Here is a 13,215-nt window from a genome sequence, read left to right on the forward strand (position 1 = left end):
GGAGCCAGCCTGCCTTCCATCCCGGATTTATACCAGTCCAGGGCCAGGAAGCAAGCTGGTAACATCTCTGCAGACACCTCACGCCTTGGACACACATTGTTTAAACTCCTCCCCTCTGGTTGACATTACAGAGATCTGTACGTCAAAACAACCAGACACAGGAACAGTTTCTTTACATGGCCATGACAGTTATGAACATTTTAACCTGCCAAAAATCTCACTAATTCATATACCTCATGTACAACTTCAATCTATTTATCTATTATTTTACTTGCACACTTCATTTGCACATTTCTTTTACTGTGAAATATTCAGTGTTTAGTGTATATTTCTACATGTCGTACAGAGAGAGTGCAGCTCAAACCAAAGTAAGATTCCTTGTATTCTTGTGGATACATGGCAAATAAAGGCTATTCTGATTCTGATCCCATGAGTCATTGTGTCATTTTTTTTTTTAAAGACAAAGTAAAGTTGGTAAAAAAGTAAAATAAGTCCTTTCAGCTGCTCACTTGCTTTCACCACAGCAGATCCAAGGTGGAACTGCATGTTAAATAGGCAAAGGTTTTACACCGGATTTCCACATTAAGCCCCGTTTACACATAGACGGTAAGAGCTCCCGGAAGCATCCCGGAAGAGTTTTTGGCTCCTCCAGGCCATCTTAGGGATCAAATGCCATTGTTAACGCCGGCGCTAGGGGGGCATGGCTTAGTTCTGGCTTCACCGGGAATCGTCGAAAAATTAAGCCCCGTTTACACATAGACGGTTTAGTCGGCGGGTATTACGTAGACCGAAGTTTGCGGTAGTTCCTGCTGTTTTCGCGGTGTAAAGGGGTGGACACTTTGCCAGCGTTTTGACCGCTGTACTGTCCGCAAATAGGCGGATAAAACACTGCTAAATCCGCCGAATAAAGCGATGTTTTGACACCGTAGCATCCGGCACACATCAGGCAACGAGGTTAATACCCAGTTCTATCCCTTACAATTGCAGGTTAAGACGCGGGTGAGAATGGCGGTGTTCTGCTGCCGCCGATAATGCCCTGTGCACCGCTGGTTAATACCCAGGTTTTTACCCAGGCAAACAGGGTAAATCCTGCATTACTCCAGGATCATTTGTATATTAGGCACCGCCCCCAGAGTATCCAGTATAATAGGCTGGTTCTGCACACATTTTCATCATTCTGGAGTTGCTAGCAGAGCTGTAAAAGGAGCACCACGGACTTCTTTGACCAAGAAAACTTCGACATGGACATGCCCATGGGCATTGATGTAGCTGAGGCCTTGCATGAGGCAACAGGCACCATGCTGGAACTTGGTCAAGCTGTAATCCAGATCCTAGAATTATACAGAGAGCTAATCCAGCTTAGGCAGGCAGCATCTGAGGAGAGGAGGAGGAGGACAAAGATGAGAAGGCAGAGGAGATGGTGGGTCAAAACATGGCTTTCAAGAAGGCTGGACCAGGGACATTATGACAATTTGATGAAGGAGCTTGAGCTGGAAGAGCCTGCAGCATTCAAGAACTTTATGTGAATGGAGCCTACAATGTTCCAAGAGATTCTGCAGAGGATCACACCTAAGAAAGAGAAGCAAGACACCTTCTGGAGGAAAGCACTGGAACTTGGAGTCAAATTGGCCATCACCATCCGCTTCCTGGCAACAGGCGACTCGTACAAGTCCTTGATGTATAACTTCCGAGTGCACGCCTCCACCATCTGCAAATTCATCCAGCCAGTCTGTAAGGCCATCATAGCTGAGTATAGCGGCGAACTGGTGTCTTGTCCTAAAACTCCAGAAGCGTGGTTGCAGGTAGCTCAGGGGTTTGAATCCAAGTGGAATCTACCTCACTGCATAGGAGCTATTGATGGAAAGCACATTGCCATGAAGTGCCCTAAGAATGGCGGCTCCCTCTTCTACAATTACAAGGGGTTCCACTCCATAGTCCTGATGGCATTGGTCGATGCTGACTACAAGTTCCTGGCCCTGGACATTGGTGCTTCAGGATCTGGGTCAGATGGTGGTATCTTTGAGGGTACAGACCTGAAATGGTGCATGGAAGATGGATCCATTGGCCTACCTCCTCCTTCTCCTCTGCCTGGTGGTGACAGACCAGTGGGTTACTACATTGTGGGTGACGATGCATTTCCACTGAAGACATGACTAATGAAGCCAGTCCTTAGCAGAAACCTCACCATTGAAGACAGGATCTACAACTACAGGCTGTCCAGGGCCCGGGGGGTGGTCGAGAATGCCTTCGGCTTGCTGAGTAGCCGGTAAGTTCACATATAGAGAAGCTAAATGCAATGTACACATGGTTGGGGCCAGAAGATAATTTGGAATTCTGTGTTTTCAGATTCCGATGTCTCTTAACCACATTGCCACAAGAGCCTGACAAGCTGGAGTCCATCGTACTTGCCTGTTGTATTCTTCACAACCTCATGCGCACACAGTATCCTGCCCTGCAGAATGACATGCTGGACAGGGAGGATCCAGAGACCCACGATGTAGTCAACGGGCCTTGGCGAGAATCCACAGCAGCACTGTTGTCCCTAGAGTCTTGGATGGGCACTCACAATGCTTCACATCAGACAAGACAACTTAGAATGTACCTCGTACAGTACTGCAACACTGTAGGCAGCGTCCCATGACAACAGGACAAGATTTAAATATGTATTTCTTTGGACTGTGTTGTGAAAGTGTAGTGACACGGACCCACAACAGGGGGCGCAAATGAATGGTCAATAGATGAGCCAAAAAGTAACAATTTAATGTTGTGAAGGTGCACAACGAATATACAGACAATCTCAGAATATGATTACAGTCAATCCACAAAGGTGACGTGTGGGCAGGCTCGAGGATAGAAGACGTCTGTCCTGAGAAGAGCCGGAACCACACGATTTCCGCCGCCACCGAACCTGGTGAATACTGGAGCCGCCAAGTCCCAAATTCCCAGGTGATCACCGTCCCCGACTGTCGGATCTGGTACTGCTGGCGAAGAACAAAGACAGTCAAGTGTGGGTGTGTGTACACCCCGTAACAACAACGGTGGGAATGCCACCTCCACCTCTAACACAATATTCTGCAGAGTACTGCAGTGATTCCTCAGGGGAAAAGAGTGCCGTCCAGCACTCACTCAGCTTCCACAGACAGAGGGACCGGTACTCCTGCAAACACTCACAATATACAGATTATATTGTAAAACACAAACGGCTGAGTCTATTACCTCCAAAGAAGTACGATATCTCGGCGATGAGGTGGAGATGACGTCTGGGTTTTATGGAGTGCGATGATGAAGAATGAGTGAGCTGTCAGGAATTAATGAGTGACAGCTGTCACTCCCGGCTGTGTCCGTGGCGGCAGCGCCCTCTCGTGCCTGAAGCCCGCACTTCAGGCAGGGCGCCCTCTGGTGGTGGGCCAGCAGTACCTCCTCTTCTGGCGGCCCACACAACAGACTGAAGCAATATCACAATAGCTTTGGTGGCCAGAATGGGGAACTCCTTGGCAACAGATATCCAAAATCTGTCCAACGGCAGATCAGCAAAGTTGAGCTTTAAACCACGATCTTGTTTCAGTGTAATGAGTTCTTCTTGCTCCTGTAAAGCCATGTCCTTTCCCGGGAGGGATGTCGAGCTGTACGGGTCCCTAACCCAGTCCAGACATTCTGTGGAGTCTGCCGAGAAAGAAAATGACAGCTTCTCCTCAAGGGTTTTTAAATGTGTGCCAGTCACCTTGTGCATTGCCATGATGACATTTTTCTGTGAGGGGGAACATCTCAAGGTTGCCACAGTTCACATGCTGTTTCCAGAGCTGCACTTTTACACGAAATCCATTCATTTTATCTGTGCTGGTGAGCAAATTTTCATTGCGGCCCTGCATACGAGTGTTCAGCTCATTCAGCTGATGAAATATATCAGCAAGGTATGCTACCTTTGCCCACCACTCATCACTTTCAATCAGCTTTGAGAAATCGGACCTCTCGTGTGTCAGAAAAACCTTGAGCTCCTCTCGCAGCTCATACACGCGGGCCAGCACTTTGCCGTGTGACAGCCAGCGGACCTCCGTGTGGAGCAATAACACTTTGTGTTCCGCTCCCATCTCCTCACACAAAGACGTGAATAGGCGACATTTCAGAGGCCGCGTCTTCACAAAGTTTACTAAGCGCACCACATCATCCAACACAGTGCCAAGATCTACTGGCAAGGTCTTTGCAACCAGAGCCTCGCGGTGCAAAAAACAATGTGTTACAATAACATTTGGGTTTATTTCTTTGACTCTACTCACGAAGCCTTTGCTGCACCCGACCATGGCTGCAGCTCCGTCAGTACACACACCTGTGCAGTTTTCCCAGGCCAGTCCGCCTTTGTCAAGATATTCAGAAATGACCAGAAATATTTCCTCTCCTGTTGATTTTTCTGGCAGTGCCTTGCAAAATAAAAAGTTTTCTCCGATGGCTTCTCCATCAACAAAACGCACGTTGGCCAACAGCTGACAATGTCCACTAACATCCGTCGTCTCATCAAGTTGCAAGGCAAATTTCCTACTGATGTGCATTTTTTCAAAAACAACAGTTTCAATGTCCTCTGACATGTCATCAATGCATCTGGCAATTGTGCTATCCGAGAGAGGCACTTTATTAATCTCTTCGGCTGCGTCAGGGCCAAGCATCTCCGTTACAATGGCTTTACAAGCTGGTAGTATCAATGTTTCTGTCACAGTGTGGGACTTTTTTGACTTAGCAACGAGTTCAGCAACAATATAGCTAGCCTTGAGGGCTCTCTCGTTTACCTTTGTGTTGTTTCTCAAAAAAGTTGCTTGTTTCTCATTGTTTGTACGTAAGCGTACAAAATATTCCATGGGCTTGTTTTGAACAGAAGGGTGTTTCGTTTGGAGATGTCATTTAAGTTTGCTTGGCACCATGGCAGCATTGGCCAGCCTCTTTCCACACACCAAGCATAGCGGAGCCGGTGCCGCAGCATCCCCCGTGAAAGTGAATCCAAATGAAAGGTAGCTTTCGCTATATTGCCTCGATTTCACCGTCTTGTCTTTTTTCTTTGGTGGCCCACCGTCTCCATCTGCATCTGAATTTTGTCCAGGATCCTGATTGGCATTTGTATTTTCTCTTTTCAAAAATTTCTCCATCACTGTCACTTGCTCGTATTACACTGCCACTGTCATGTGTCACGTGTCACGCAGCACTAACTCGACTGTCTATTATACTATAGTACAGCGCTTTGCTGCCATCTACTGGAATAAAAGAGCATTACATCATCTGCCACACTATTACAGCACATACTGTGCTGGTGATATCAGCACATACTGATAATGGTGATATTTGATAATTGCCCACGGCACCCCTGACGCGGCACCCCGGTTGAGAATCACTGATTTAAGAAACTTAAATTGTATGAGCAACTTCACCTGTTATTGCTCAAGCACATTGTAGACGTTGACATGATAGAGTTTGATGTGGAAGAGTTCGGAAAGATACAATTGGAATGTTTTGATTACCATTTACACTTGGCGATGAAAGACTTGGGGGTTAACTTCGTGTTAAGGTCAGAACAAGAAGCTGCAGTGAAAAACATCTATCTGGGAAAGGACACATTCTGTGTGTTGTTGCTCCAACGAGAGCGGCACTCTGAGCAGGGTGGCAAAAGTAGTCCGGCGAGCTCAATCTGTGGGTGCGAGCTATCCCACAATTCCATAATACCAGAGATGTCGGTCCAGTGAAAGCGGCACGCTGAGCAGGGTGGCATGTAGGTGTCTAGGTTGCCAAGCGACAGGAGATGGGGCAGGGAAATGTAATGATGCAACAGAAACATGCTCAGTGGGTGAGGCCTTCTTATTTCAGACTGGTTTGTCTGGGCCTCTGCTGAGTTTGAAGAGCTGATGCCTGAAGAGTTTTCTGGGACACAGTCCTTAGAAAGGTGCAGACCCTGAATTGGGACACAGCAATAGTCCTCCCCAACAGCTAGCAGCCACAGCTAGCGGCCTCTGAGCAAGCATCATTCTGAGTCTGAACACTCAGCTCAGTGAACTGCTACTGGTAAAAAAAAAAAAAAAATAAAAGTTACACTGAAGGTGTCTGTGTTCTTCCCACCCTGGGCCTCCAGAGGGCACTTTGGTTCTGCCCCAATGACACATCTGGATCCAGAGGTGGGATGAAGTCACCATCAAGTCACTTTCAAGTCATGAATCAGCAAGTCCCAAATCAAGTCTCAAGTCATAATGACCACCAATTGTTTGCAAGCTGACTTGAGACTTGACTTGGGACTTGCAGATTAATGACTTGACAGTGACTTTGTCCCACCTCTGTCTGGATGTGTCATAAAAGTGGCACATCTGGATGCTGACAACTCTGTGTTTATTGATCTGTTATCTTGTAGGAGCCTTGGCTGATCTCTGGCTTTGATGTCCGATAACCTACGTTGAACTGAGTTTAAACCCATTCTGACTTTAGAAAAACCTTTGAAGTCTCACCATGTTTTTGAAGACTAATTGCTCTTGTGAGATAGTGGGGAGTGGGGAGGCCCCCAGGAATTCCCCTGGGCAGCAGTAACCTCAGGTCAAGTGATAACACAGTATTTTCAGCTCAACCCATCTAGGCTTTGGAAGGTTTGGAAAGACAGTTCTTTGGAAAAGGAGAACATTAATGTATTTTGATTTTGTGAAGATTAGTTTGAAGTCAGATTCCTTGCGCACTCAAGATGCCATGCCCCTAATTATGCATAGCTTAATGTTCAAAGAAGATGAAGAAAAAGAAGAAGAAAACAGGTCTTCACAAAAGCTGCAGCCAGCAGCCTCTGAACGATCGCAGAGATGACACGAGCTGTCATGAAAAGCGGCTACACTGCTAATGTCTTGGGATAAATAGGCTTTGTGTTTAAAGATGATTAAAATAATTATTGTTTTTCTCACTAAAAATGACAGCACTCATGGCCATAATTTAAGTCTTTTTCAAACAGTTCGATTTCTGATATAATATAGTCACATTTATGTTTTATTCTTTTGCATTATGCATTCTAACTAATGGGTATTTTTGTGTGTTTTCAGTTCCTCAGACTTACTTGCTGGATTGTCTTATCTGGGGCCCAGTGCTGTGTGCTTCACCTGACGAACAGCAGACTGCTGAGATGAAGGTGACACTGTAGCACAGCAGATATTACTGTTGTCTCACAGGATAACGAGTTTGAACCTGTCAAGCTGGTGTTAGCAGTGTGACGGGACTGCGGTGCGATTGCTGTTATCATACCACTGACAGGTGAATCAAGGAAAATAAACTGAACAACTTCCAACAAAATAGTAAAACTGCCAAACTATTGGGCAAAGACATAAATATATTGAATTTAAGTGAGGATGTCTTTAACCTGTATTGAGCTCTTCTGCAAATATCTTTGGTATTATGCAGCAAAAGTAGTTTTTGTCTGCTTAATTTTGCAGAATTTGTGCATAAAAGATTCTCTTCCATTCATGTTGGCATTCCCAAACAAAAGAGCACCATGGCCCACTTTGAAATCTGAAACCTAAACCTTTTTATCACAGTTTTGATTGACGAGCAGAAGACAAACTGTTTACAGATATTCACCTTATTCAGGAAGTCAGGGTGGGCGGCTCCATTTTGTCAAGCAACTTCCAGTTTGACACTTTGTCTAATGATTAGCTATGTGGGAACACAGTACGCTAGAAGTGTCCAAACATGAGTAGCATTAATTGTTCAGTTTGTGGGTGCCACAACAACTGGAAGAAGAGGAAACTATTGCTTTCAGAACAATGTTTTGAACATGGAAAGTAGAGGTCTGAGTGCTGTGGACCAGCATTTAACTTGTTGCCTCCTCCATCGAAAGACGAAGATCTCCGGTGCTGGCTAAAGGCGCTAAATTTGAAAAATCCACCCAAACGTCCCTATGTCTGTTCTTTTTATTTTATGGAGAAAAACCCCACACCACTGCATCCTTACCAAGAGAAATGGTTGGACTATAGCACTCCGTTGAAGAAGCCACGGCGGATGCGAGTGAGACAAATGGGTAAGCTGTGTTTGTAGCATTAGCTGCTATCTTATTTACTCATTTTCTGGTGTTTGATACACCCAAACACTGAATGAAATAACACCATACGTTTATTAATGTTACATAATCGGCATTACGGTGGTAGGACTTGTTGGGTATATTTTAACTTGATTGTGCTTTTATACAAGCTCCGCACCTCTGTGCAGCACAGAGCTCATAGTTCCTCATAGCCAAACCGTCCACGCCAAGTGACAACACAAAGTAGTTAAAAATAATCGAGAGCCAGTTTTTCATGTCATCTTCCCACTCTGTTATGACCCATGGGTAAGCCAGAGTCGACCTCTGAGCTTTTCAGAAAGGTCTTTGTTTCTATCCATGGAATATCTTCCATTGTTCTATATTGAAAACACTGCTCAGCGGAAGTTCTGAGATGAAACAAAAATGCCTCTGTTGTAAAAGTGGGCGGGGCTGAATAAGGTGAATAATATTAAACTATATCAGATTAATGAGTAATAATAAATAATTTAAGTCCAAAGGCTTTGTTTTACTACTTCAGATTGTGTTTTATTACTTCTGATTACATGTGAAAAGTAATCAGATATAATCTTTATTACAAAATAGAAAATGAAGGTGATTTTTACTCGAGGCCATCAAATTTGGCTATCGGGTATTGTGAAGGCTTTGCATCCATCCGTCCGTCTGTCCATATGTCTGTCTGTCTGTGCTCAGCATAAGTTCAGTCCTATTATTGCCAGAGTCTTCAAATTCACATTCTTGGGACACAGACCTTGGACAAGTTCAAAGATGGCTAGCCTTGACCTATTTTAAGAGGTATTTTAAGAAGTGAGGATGTCACTTTTTTTTTTTTTTTTGAGGAGCGGGGGTGACAGCCAGTCAGAGCAGAGCGGCAGTGTGATGTCAGTGACTGGTCTCTCTTTGGGTCTCCAAAACCGCTTCGTTTATGTGTAAATATAACATGTAAAAGCTAGCCAGAAATAAACACTTTTAAAACTGAAAACTGGTTTTGGAACCTGATAACACCTCTGGAGTAATTTCCAAGATATTTTGAAACATTAGTATGGTGACGTCACTGGCTGGTCTAGCTAACTGTGCTTTGTTGTGTGTAAATATAACATGTTTCTCATATGTTATGTAAAAGCTAGCGAGAAATAAACACTTCTAAAACTGAAAACGCTGTTTTTGATAACACCTCTGGACTGATTTACAAGACATCTTGTGGATATTAGCATGCACACTAACTTCCGCAAACTCAAAGCTAACTTCCACTCTTGTCATAAGTTCATGTATGCACACACACACGCTCTCCTGCAGATGCTGTTTAAATGTAAAAATATTGTTTATGATTGACTGACTGAGGTTATTCTGCACCATCAATATAAACATACAGAGGTGAATGTGTCAGTGATACACAGATAACAAAATAAAGCATAAATGCTTATTTCCATTGTTGTCCTTGTGACATTTTCACGTGACAGGGGCTTGATTGAACACGTGCAAACTGTACATAAGACAATAGAATCTAATATACACCTCTCTGGGAACCATTACCTTATTGTCGTGGAGACGATTGTTTGCCCCTATTAACCTGAGGCGCGGGGCCAGACTAAGAATGGTTCATAATGAGTCCATGGAAAAATGAGGCAGAGGAAATGTGATCTGGCCCGGAGGAAGCCCAGGGTCACTGTCTGGAGCCAGGCCAAGATGGAGGACCCATCAGTGCCTGGTGGCCAGGCTGGCCAAGGAGTCCGGTTGGGCATATCCCGAAAAGGCAATGTGGACTTTCCATCTCCACCCTGAGGACTCATCACCTGCAAGGGGAACCACTGAAGTACCTGAATGGACTTCTGTACAGGGCTCCAGTGGGGGACTCCACTGTTCTGCTGGCGGACTACAACGTACGCACAGGCAATGACAGAGAAACCTGAAGAAGCGTGATTGGAAGGAACAGCCTCCCTGATTTTAAACAGTGGTTGTTTGTTGTTGGACTTCTGTGCTAGTCAAGGATTGTCCATAACGAAAACCATGTTTGAACATCGGGATGCTTATAAGTGTACATGGTACCAGAGTACCCTAGGCTGAAAGTTTATCATCGATTTTTTGATCGTATCATCTGGGCACTCTGGTGAAGAGAGGGATGGAGCTGTCAACTGATCACCATTTGGTGGTGAGTTGGATCAGAGGGTGGGAGAGAACGTAGGACAGACCTGGTAAGCTCAAACAGATAGTGCGGGTGAACTGGGAATGTCTGGAGGAGCCCACTGTCCGACAGTTCTTCAACTTACACCTCCAGTGGAGACACCTCCACTGGAGCTTCTCTGGCATCACTGTGGTGATTGGGGGCATTGAATCACCACAATCACCTCAATCACCACAGTGATGCCAGAGAAGCTCCACTGGAGGAGCCCACTGTCCGACAGATCTTCAACTTACACCTCCAGTGGAGACACCTCCAGTGGAGCTTCTCTGGCATCACTGTGGTGATTGGGGGCACTGAACCAGAATGGGCAATCTTCAAAGCTTCCATTGTTGAAGCTGCAGCAGGGAGCTGTGGCCTGAACATCTTTTGTGCCTCAACATGTGACAACCTTCAGACACCATGGTGGACACCATTGGTCAAGGAAGCTGTCTGACTGAAGAAGGAGTCCTTCTAGGATATGTTATCTTGGAGGACTCTGGAGGCAGCTGCAAAGTACCGACAGGCCTGAAGGGCGGCAGCCTCTGCTGTGAGAGAGGAAAAGTAGTGGGTGTGGGAGGAGTTTGGAGTAACCATGTAGAAGGACTTTCGGTTGGCACCAAGGTGCTTCTGGCAGACATTGAGGAATGTCAGGAGGGGAAAATGGTGAGCCATCAAAACTGTCTACAGTAAGTGTGGGACACCGCTCATTGCAACTGAGGAGGTAACTGGACACAGGAAGGAACACTTTGAGGAATTCATGCATCAGACTGGAGAACCATCTATAGTAGGGGCAGAGCTGGAAGCTGATGGGGGATCATCATCAATTTCCCTGGTGGAAGTCACAGAGGTAGTCAAACAACTCAGCAGTGGCAAAGCCCTGGGTGTTGATGCGATCAATCCAGAAATGCTGAAGGCTCTGGGTGTGGGGGGATTGTCTTGGATGAGATGCTTCTTCAACATTTTGTTGAGGTCTGGGACATTGTCTAAGGAGTGGCAAACTAGGGTGGTGGTCCCCATATTTAAAGAGTGGGACAAGCGAGTGTGTGCCAAATACAGGGGCATCACACTACTCAGCCTCCCTGGTAAAGTCTTCTCCAGGGTGCTGGAAAGGAGGATTCGGCAGATAATCAAACCTTAGATTGTAGAAGAACAAGGTGGGTTCCATCCTTGCTGTGGACCAACCGACCAGCTCTTCACTCTCACAAGGCTCTTGGAGGGGGGCTGGGAGTATGCCAATCCAGTCTGCATGTGTTTTGTGGACTTGGACAAGGTGTATGTTTAGGTACCAAAGGAGATACTGTGGGAGGTGCTGCAGGAGTATGGAGTGAGGGGGTCCCTTTTCAGGGCCATCCAATCTCTGTACTCTCAAAGCAAGAGCTGTGTTCGGTTCTCAGCAGTAAGTAGGACTTGTTTCTGGTGGGTGTTGGCCTCTGCCAGTCTGCGCCTTGTCACAATCCTATTTGTGATATTCATAGACAGGATATCGAGGTGCAGTGGGTCTTCAGTTTGGTGGGTTCAGGGTTTCATCACTGTTTTTGCAGACGATGTGGTCCTGTTGGCTTCATCGGCCTATGACCTCCAGCACTCACTGGATTGGGTCACAGCCTTGTGTGACATGGCTGGGATGAGGATCAGCATCTCTACATCTGAGACCATAGTTCTCAGCAGGAAACCGATGGATTGCCTACTCCTGGTAGGGAATGAGGCCTTGCCCCAAATGAAGGAGTGCAAGTACCTTGGGGTCTTGTTCACGAGAGAGGGGACAATTGGGCATGAGACTGGCTGGAGAATCATTTCAGCAGGGAAGGTGTTGCATGCACTCCACAGTACTGTTGTGACAAAAAGGGAGCTGAGCCAAAAGGCGAAGTTCTCAATCTACTGGTCATTCTTCGTTCCTACTTCCACCTCTGGTCATGAGGGTTGGGTCATGACTGAAAGAACTAGATCACGGGTACAAGCAGCTGAAATGGGTTTCCTCAGGAAGGTGGGTGTCTCCCTTAGAGATAAGGTGAGAAGCTCTGTCATTCGCAAGGAGCTTGGAGTAGAGCCACTGTTTTCTCACACTGAGAGGGACCAGCTGAGGTGGTTTATATATATATATATATATATATATATATATATATATATATATATATATATATATATATATATATACACAACCCTAATTCCAATGAAGTTGGGACGTTGTGTAAAATGTAAATTAAAACCAGAATACAATGATTTGCAGATCCTTTTCAACCTATATTCAATTGAATACACCACAAAGACAAGATATTTCATGTTGAAACTGATAAACTTTATTGTTTTTGCGCATATCTTTGCTCATTTTGAAATGGATGCCTGCAACACGCTTCAAAAAAGCTGGGACAGTGGCATGTTTACCACTGTGTTACATTACTTTTCCTTCTAACAATACTCAATAAGTGTTTGGGAACTGAGGACACAAGCTTTGTAGGTGGAATTTTTTTCGCATTCTTGCTTGATGTAAGACTTCAGTTGTTCAACAGTATGGGGTCTCCGTTGCCATATTTTGAGCTTCATAATGTGCCACACATTTTCAATGGGCGACAGCGCTGGACTGCAGGCAGGCCAGTCTAGTACCCACACTCTTTTACTACGAAGCCACACTGTTGTAACACATACAGAATGTGGCTTGGCATTGTCTTGCTGAAATAAGCAGGGATGTCCCTGAAAAAGATGTTGCTTGAATGGCAGCATGTGTTGCTCCAAAACCTGGATGTACCTTTCAGCATTGATGGTGTCATCACAGATATGTAAGTTGCCCATGCCATGGGCACTAAGACACCCCCATACCATCACAGATGCTGGCTTTTGAACTTTGTGCTGGTAACAATCAAGATGGTCTTTTTCCTCTTTTGTCCGTAGGACACGACATCCATGATTTCCAAAAACAATTTGAAATGTGGACTCATCAGATCACAGCACTTTTCCACTTTGCTTCTGACCATTTCAAATGAGCTTGGGCCCAGAGAAGGCGGCGGCGTTTCTGGATGTTGTT

At 45.4% G+C, this 13,215-nt stretch overlaps 1 long non-coding RNA gene across 1 annotated transcript in view; it reads left to right on the forward strand.

The window, feature by feature from the left end:
* The first annotated feature begins 6,562 nt into the window (after nucleotides 1–6,562).
* The window catches only part of LOC117509284, a 35,894-nt gene continuing 29,241 nt past the window's right edge, over nucleotides 6,563–13,215 (forward strand). The window contains exons 1-2 of the long non-coding RNA XR_004560359.1: nucleotides 6,563–6,574; nucleotides 6,619–6,621. This is a non-coding gene — a long non-coding RNA (uncharacterized LOC117509284). The remainder of the gene's footprint in view (nucleotides 6,575–6,618; nucleotides 6,622–13,215) is intronic.

This window comes from Thalassophryne amazonica, chromosome 4 (genome assembly GCF_902500255.1).
Source record: "Thalassophryne amazonica chromosome 4, fThaAma1.1, whole genome shotgun sequence".
NCBI classification, from domain to species: domain Eukaryota; kingdom Metazoa; phylum Chordata; class Actinopteri; order Batrachoidiformes; family Batrachoididae; genus Thalassophryne; species Thalassophryne amazonica.